Below are 9,377 nucleotides of genomic sequence, written 5' to 3'. Positions count from 1 at the left end.
CCATCCATCTCTAACCATTCATTCAACCATTCTTAATGGGATATTCTAACCTGACTGTTTAACACACGTTAAAATCAGAACTCCCCTCAGCTGGAAGCTCTATTTTTTAAGCTTCTGGTTGTTGTGTTGTTTGGATGGCAATTTGAAATATGTTCTTTTTTCTTTTTTTTTAAACCCCCCACCACCACCACCCCTAGTGGTGACCTGTTATCACTCACTCTTTATTTTATTGTTTTTACAAAAAAAAAAATCATTTGTACACATCTTCCTTTCAGCTGTAGAAGTATAGTCTAGTGAAAGCAGTAAGCAGGTCAATATCACAGATCACCCAAAAAGGCACACAGAAACGAAAAATAACACTTCTCCAATGTCACAAAAAAACAAAACCAAGTACAACAGGAAGAGACAACACATAACATACAAACAAAAAAACTAAGCATTGCCAGACAACAAGGAACTAATAACATACAATGAAATGGAAACATAACGATAGTCCAAAACTAGCTCGACAGTGGCGTATGTGTTATCGAAAAGAAAAACACATGAAATAGGAAGGATAGAGCTTTTTTTAAAAATATTTAAATATGTCAGTCCTTTCTCACCATCCTTCGGCCTCAATGATTTTTTCCCATCGATTAAAATAAAACTCCATAACGATCCAAAATAAACTGGTGTTTAAGGAGACCCTTAAATCTGCGTATGTTTCAGGATTCTACTCCAGTTGCCTGGAAGATTAACTTTTTTTCCCTTATAATATGATTACATTTACAGTATAGGGCTTTTTTTCTGTAACATCCCCCAACACCAAAGGAAAGAGATCCAACTTGAGGTGTAAACTCATTTTCATGCACATCTTTTAACCTGATCCCAAAATGCAGATACAATATGGCAATACCAAAAAAGGTGAACTACTGACTCAGGTTCTGTACCACAAAACCTGAACTTATCTGATTGACTAATACCCCAAATATTTATCATTTTTCTTGTAGCAAGAAAGTTATAAATAATTGTTAATTGAAAGCACCTTGTAAAAGAGTCAACATTTGTTTATATATCAAGCCAAAAACTAGTTTCCAAAGAGGGCAATCTAAAGTATCTTCCTATTTTTTAAGGTAGTGTATGGAATACTTCCCAAGGACCGGTTTGTTAAAAAGAATTATGTTTCGGTTTATCTTTCTGTTTTGTAACCACAAAACAGAAAACTAATAGTTTATAATTGACATTCTTATTATTATTTTTTTATTTAAATGTATATTAAGAGCAGAGAACAGCTGGTTAAAGGACTGGAAGGAGCAAATTACTGCCATACATTTCGTTAAATTGATGGTAGTTCATAGGTATTCCTTCTTCATTAACTCGGTCAATTATATACAAAACACCCTTTTCAAATAGACTCCTCTAAAAAAAATGAAATTTGAAATATGTTTTTGTGATTAAATCAAAATACAAGAAGTTCTACTTAAAAGTACATTTAGTTTGTTAAACTGTTTGTTCAGCATGACTACACTCTTTAGGGCTTTTAGTATGTTTAAATAGTAAAAACAGTCAAAATAAAAAAAACTAATTGCTGCATTTTTTATTTTGTGTCATTGTCAGTGACCTTGTATTGTTAACGCTGGCCATAAATTGTCTTTAGACTGAATTAATTTATAATCAACCTCAACATTTAATTTTTTTTATTCTTATTTTTTTAAAACACAGATCTTTTAACCCATATACACTCAATACATACTATTAAAATGACCATGTTCATTCATTATTTATCCCGTTATTAAACCAAATTTCTCTGAGAGAGAAAAGCTGAAAACTTCTGCCACATACTGACGGTTACGTTACATAAGCCTATACAAACTACCTGCTGTAAAACCTAGAGTGATGAGTCCATAAGTTGACCAGTAGTTTGACATTTACGCCAAACAAAGTCTCTTACCTTCTATTAACGAATACTCCGTGAAGAGATTTCGAAAGAGTCGATGTCTTGTTTCCACTGAAGTTAGCGCGGGCCGGGTTTTGGCTTGGATTTTGGATTTTGACCTGGTCCTACAATGTTAGAAAGTGCCTTTACAACACTGCTACGAAGGGTCCACATTTGCCTGTTGTGCTTACTGTGAATCCCAACTCACAACACTTGAAGTTGAACAACAAGATCAGTTGCTTTTTTTAAGTTGAGACAAACAAAAGTAAAAAGGATTGTGTCCACGCTCACCTTAAACCAATGAAACACCTGCAGTATTTACCTTAAAAAATTCAGAAGATCACCAACGGGCTTATGATTGACTCTAAAGAGGAACAGGAGAGAGTTTACCATCTCACAACACTTGAAGTTGAACAATGGGATCTGTTGCTTTTTTTTTTAAGTTGAGACACAGACAAACTTATGTACACACTGCTTCTTCAGAACCTGCCTAACACAATATGCCTTCTGGGACTTGCTGGGCTTGAGGCAACTCTCAAGGCTGCATCAATGGCTGACACCTCTAAATGCACACCGCTGCCAGGGATAATGTATCCCCACCCAGAGTTTACCCTGAAAGCAAAATCAAAACATGAATGACCGAAGGAAGGACTGACCACAGCCCAGCTGGTCACTAACTGCACTAAACTATTTAGGTAAAATAAATTACCATGATATTCACTAAAGACATACTAACAACTTAATAAGCACATACATACATTTCTAATGTTCTTTAGGATCCCAAACGAGCCTCCAAATAGATACTTTGCCCGAGGTGGCTAGGTGTGGGTAGTATAAAAATAAAACCCCGGGAAAATAAAGAGGAAGTAAGTTTAGTCAGTATTAAAAGTACATTTTAACAAACCAAAATATATGTACAATGCTTCGTTTTTACAAAACACAAACAAAGAGAGGCCAATCTTGTTTCAAATACAACTATTAAGAGAGCACTAAGGCTTCCATGAAAAATACCCGCTTTCACACTCGGAGTACACTAAAGCCAGCTAAAATGCACACACACACACAGACGAATGGCCCGCTGCCTCCTCTCTCCTGCTCTTTATAATCAGGCCACTGATTATCAACTCGTCATAGGTGTGCTCAGTTGTTGACTGCACTAAGGCTTAGAAGCAGCACCTGGAGAGAGAGGGAGAAAAAAAAACACAACAAACAGACAGCACAAGGTCACACAAGTAATCATGTAAATATTAATATCTTCCTTATCCTACTTTTAATATTTGCAAACCACTTTAATTTGCATCGAATAAAAACAAACATTAAATTAAACAACCTGAGGCATCATCATATTCATTACAGCATCTTGGGCAACTCAAATCACTATTGTCTTGTCTCACACTAGTACTGTCTTATGTAAGCTTATACATTATGGTTGGGGTTTTTTTGTTTAAGGTTTATGCATGGGACCTTTCATGTTGTGTTGAAAGAAAAACAATTATGCTGCATTGGGCACTAAATTAATATTTGAAAGCATGCTTTAGCCATTAACAGAAGTCCTTATATAGCTGGTTAGCATCAGATGGTTGACAGATAACCGAGTTGGGATTCCCATTCTGCACTTTAATTCTACAGTACTTTATATAGATAGGCCATACAATGCTAGGTCTCTATTGAATATTCTTTTATGGTCTGCTTTTTAAATATTATCAAAACTCTATGAAATAGTCAAATAGTCTTATGAAATAAAACAGCACTCAAGATGGATTCCTCCCACCACAACAATACACACAGCTAGTATATACTTCTGTATTACACAGCATCAATTAACAATGATGTATATTTTGGTTTCAGGAAGCCATGTTACATATTCAAATGCATACCAGTTTGTGGAAATCAATTTTGAACTGTGACATCTATTACCCATAAATGTTTTTACTCTAGAGTATTCAGGGTTCAGCAGAGACCAGAAATTAATCTTTTACCTTCAAAACAAGCACATTATGTAAACAAGGGTTGGCAGGATACCAAGACACACCCAATTCACACACAAACACACCTACACGCCCAGCATTTAGTAAAGTGTGTTTTTGTTCCACAGAAAGACTGGCTCTCCCCTGGTTCTCCTACTTAATGGCCTCCTTTGATTTCCAGCAGGTTACTGCTTTCCTCAATGATTATGATTAATTGTTTACGATCAAAGTAGGTCACCATTGCCAGCTTCATTATAATCACATATGAATAGACCAACAAAGAGTTGTCAGCTTGTAAAAATGGCTCTTTTAGTTCAGTCAAATGAAGTTATACTTTACAATAAGGCTTAAAGCTGAAGGTCTTTGCATAAAAGTTATTCATCTTGCTCTTCATCTGGTGGCAAACACATTTCACCATTCCAATGCTGCCATACAAACCTTCTTGATATTTGCTTTTTTCATGTACGTGCAAGGTCAAAATCACATTTGGATAATCTCAAATCCATCATCCTCCTCATTGTTATGATAAGCAGTCAATATAAAATATGCTTAGCTGTGTGTTGAACTGCACACTGGAGCCATTTCAGGGTGACAGCTGCATTGTGTTGTTGGAATGAAGCCATAAAAAGTCATAATTGAGTGTTTCCTTCTTTTCTTACCACCAAGATTTGGGTTCAAACTGCTGCACAACAAAGTCTATAAGTCACACTGTCAATCTGTATAACAAAGATTAAGTGCTGCAAGTAAGCTGAAATGTTTGTATGGGTAGGTTTGGGGAATATGGATATGCGTATCTTCGATGAATGCAGTGATTGATACATGCAGGGCTGCTGTTCCACCTGAGAATTCAAATGTTGATGTAATGGTTAATGGTGGACCTGGAACTGGCAACTTGATTGATGTTCTGGCAGGATAGAATCAACCACCAACTACATACGTTTAGCATATATTTATGTATTGAGTTTGAGTAGTTATGGGTGATGAAGTAAAAGAAAAGAGAAAAAAACACAAGACTCCCAGCATGCCCTGCAGTAGTTTGCACCTTGGTGTGATGGTGAGGAGACCTGGGAGAGAACCATAAGGAGCTGTATGATACTGCCCATAATATAAAATTTGCAGCTTTAATTCATGTTAATTCATCTTCCTAAGATCAGTGTTACTTGGTTTGATAAATGAGGCTTTATCTTTTACTTGCATTATTGTGATCGATGCCATAATCTGCCGACGAGCTGCATTGATATTGGTTTAAATAAAGTGACTCAACAGCATGTCTTTGGTTAGAGTTTTCGTCTAAGAATGCAATTGGGTAGCTTCAGAAAAAAATAGAAATTAATCAATAAATCATTATCCTCTAATGATTGGAAATAGAGGATGTTCCTCGGGATTTCAGTCTTCCAACATTAATAAATAGGTTCCCATCATCAGCCATTTTACATCGGTTGTCACAGAACCAATACTTTTGGCAGAAAAAAAATCACATAACAAATCTGTTTTGTTCCTTTCCTGTGTCCCCTCCTTTTCAAACTTTACTGTAATGAAATGGCATGAATGGCAAGAAGGCTGAGTAGTGAGAAGCATTTTCCATGTCTCCATTAGCGGCTCCTGTGTTTCTAGAGAGGCATCAAAGAGAGAGGAGCAGGACAACGCAGGGGGGAGGCAGGCTGTAAGCTTCAAGCTGCACACAGAGATAAAGACCAGACATATCTGTGAGCGTGTGTGTGTGTGTGAGTGCATGTGTTTTCTGTGTGTGTGTGTGTGTGTTTGAGGGATTAGGCTGACTTTGACTGGCTCTGCTCCATTGTGACAGCAGCTCCTAAGTAGCTGCACACCGCCACATGATGGACAGGGCTTGGAATTGCACAGATAATGCGTTGTGCTCTCTCTCTCTCTCTCTCTCTCTCTCTCTCTCTCTCTCTCTCTCTCTCTCTCTCTCTCTCTCTCTCTCTCTCTCTCTCTCTTACACTCCCCCCCCCCCTCTCTCTCTTACACTTTCTCCCCTCTCTCTCTCCACTTCTTTCTTACTCACTCACTCTCCCTCTCTCTCACTCACTGCGTAGTGTCTGGGTGATAATGTCACTTCGCCCCAGGATGCTCAAGCCTTACAAATTTGTGTGACTGGAAAAACATGGACCATGAGCATTGAAGGTCATTGGATCTTGAGACTATAAGCAAATGTATACAATTTAGTCATTTGATTTTAGACTCAAAGTGTAACACCAATAACTGGATATACCAAACTAGATCTTCGGGAGTTGGATGTACAGTATATTTGAAAATAGTTGTAGCTTATGAAGCCTTTCTGTCACTAAAGAATGATCTGCAGAGACAGATAAACTACTTCAAGTAATGTAATATAAGAAAGTATAAGTTAGGTCTAAAGACTACAAGACTGAAAACAAAAGCTTATTGGGATGTGGTAGAAGTGAGATTACGATGCACATCATATGTATTGTTCTTTGTTCATATAGAAGGTAAGTACATGCTTGAAAAATTAAGCACACTCTTTCTTTGACTTTCCAGACATTTTATTTGTTGTATTGTATTATATTAATCATTTCTGAAAAAAAAAATCACTCTGTAATATGCCGCACATACTGTATAGGCACAGAATACACTCACAGGACATAGACATGCTTCTATGAAGACCGTAAAGGGAGCAGCACTGCAATTAATTGGTCAATTTGTTGCCTTGCCTCAGTGTACCTCAGCAGTGGTCAGGAAATTAAATTACACCTCTCCAACCACCAGTCCCAATTTTTCATACTTTTAATAAAACCGGGGACCAATCCAAGTCTCAACAGACTGAGCTATCACCACCCTGGCCCAATGAAAAGTTGATCCTATGTCTTACATAACCAAATGTAAAAACACAGTTTTTATTTTATGGGTATAAATGTAACAATTTAGTTTAGCATGACTCGTCCTGTATGGCAGCTCGTCATGGTGAAGCGACAATGATGGCAGTTGAAAATCACTTACCCAACTATCTCCAAATGTAATTTCACTATATCAGAGTGTCACCATGTCTCCCCTCCAGAGGCTCTTCATGGATTAATCAGTTGTGTTTGACATGCAGCATACTACTGAGCTCAGAGCTGCACACATTTAGCTTGAAAACATATTTCTGCTTGCCAGCAGTTGCGTGACACTGGAATGGGGGTCTGCAGCATGGAATCATCAGACTCACCAAATCAAGTCATTAGGCTTTGATGTTGACACGATGAAGAAGGAAAAATAATATTTGAGATGCGTGTGTTAGATTTGAAAATGACTTATTGCGCTCACTTGAAAGACAAACATTGAAAAATGAAGGAATTATAACAAATGAAAACTGGGTTATTTTTATTGATGTAATTCAACGTGTTTTAATTGTATTCAACAAACACTGAGTACCCTCTAAAAATCGGAGATAATAAAGTTAATGGCTTTTTGACATTGCCGGTGCTTGACTTGTATACTCTGCGTGCAGCATAGAGTCTAAAACAGTCGAGGACATTTACAGCTGTCCTGTCAAATCAACACAACAAAGTGAAAATGCAAAAGCTCTGAAAGACATTCAAAGTAATTCTTCAGCCCCCACTTTGTAGTATGATAATGTTCAACCTTTTCCTTAGTCAAATACAATACAATCCCCCCCAGGCATTGGATGAAGTAAAACTTATTCAAATATATGAATAAGATGACTGTTTAATTTGAATTTGTCTATTTTATGATTTTCATTCTGTGGCATCCAGTTGTAGCTCAAATGTGACCCATGCTATGCGCTGTCTTCGTATTGTATTATGCAAAGGTGTACGGAGTAGATCTTTAAACATAAAGTTTTACTGTATAGGTGTTTTTCTGCATATGGTTTGTGTTGTCCTGGCCTGCTGTGTATGACTACAGTCTTTTGTGACAGTTGCATGTGTGTTTGTGTTCAATGCAAAACTGTGTGTATAAATATGTATGTGTGTTTGTCCTGGGCGTGTGTATGTGTCTGTGCGTGTGTGTTTGTGTGTGATTGTTAGTGAGAGGCCAAGGCTTTTGTCTGTGTCCACTGCAGTGCATTATTCTTCATTAGAAACAGATGAGTGAGTCTGTCTATTCCAGGACTGCCCCTGGGTTTAAGTCAATCCACCACCCCGGCACCCACACACACATACACATGCAGACAACAAATGCCCACACACATGCTCTCATACACGCATTCACATTATGCACAGTGTCTGTTTTTGACAATGAGAACTGAGTCACATGCAAAGATTTGCATTATGGAATTGTATCTCAGCCAAAACAACAGATTTTTCTCAGAATATGACTACAGCTTGAACATAATAAGGTGCTTTGGAATTTCAGTCCTTTTCATTTTTTGGTCCTCTTAAATAAATAATGGGGAATTAAATACTCAACTTGTTAAAATGGTATTAAGAAAACCAAATAACAACTGGCTTAAACGATATTCAAAAAAAAATAAAAAATATTCAATAATGTTTAGTGACTTGAATTAAAATGTAAAATTGGTTATTATTAAGAGTCAAATGATCATCTTTAAAGAAGAGTAGACTGATGGTGACTAAATTGGCCCCTCCTTCTGGAGCTCAATTGGGGAAATGGAGAGCAGTGATAGTGGCAGCATTAGCAAGAACAAAGATGTGAGTCTATGAAATCAAACATTATCTTATTTGCAGCTGTGGCTTAAAGTACAGTATTCACAAATAAGCAGTGCCTGATTTTGTCTGAATCCAGCATAATGCTTTATCCTGCTACCTGTGGCATTTTTGAGGCAGAGTCACACCTGATTGCTGTTTTTTTTTCTTCTGAGTTTCCACCTGTTTGCTGTTATGTGCTGGAGGTTACAAATCACTGACCCAATGTTGAAATCCACATACAACCCGAACATCGCATAATAACAAAATACAGACAGAGGGCAGGCATCTAGTATGCCATAAGACATGATTGACAGGGATCATTTTTGTATGAGCAGAGTTTTTAATTCAGAATTATACTCATACCTTTACAATGTTACTTTAACATCCTTATCCTATTTGGTCTTTTGGTTATAGCTTTAATGCCAAATCACCCGGAGGAAAATGTGCTTCCAACAACAATAAGAAAAAACGTAAAAAGAAAATACAATATATACTCCGTCATTACTTATACAGTTATTTAGAGTAGAATATCACTTTCACGCTATCTTAAACCAAAAATAATTCCTCATTTGGGAGCTCATGCGGGGAAAAACCTTAAAGTCCCCCGTCAGCCATTTCTCATTGAGGCCAAGTTTTTATAAGCTATAACTGGGGAAATATAATTTAAATTCGGGAAGGATAGGCTTGCATGATGAGCCTCCCTGCTATCTCACATGGATTTGGCTGAAAAATACCTGCCTTCTCTGTGCAGGCTATTTTCTGGGATGGAATTAACCAATATGCTAACACCTCACTATTTCTGCTAACTCAGGATGGATGAAGCTTTAGGGTTTGTTTTAGGGCAGCTATCTGGCATAAGGGAATTTC

This window comes from Symphodus melops, assembly GCF_947650265.1.
Source record: "Symphodus melops genome assembly, chromosome: 4".
Lineage (NCBI taxonomy): Eukaryota > Metazoa > Chordata > Actinopteri > Labriformes > Labridae > Symphodus > Symphodus melops.
Note: the sequence above shows the minus strand (reverse complement) of the source record.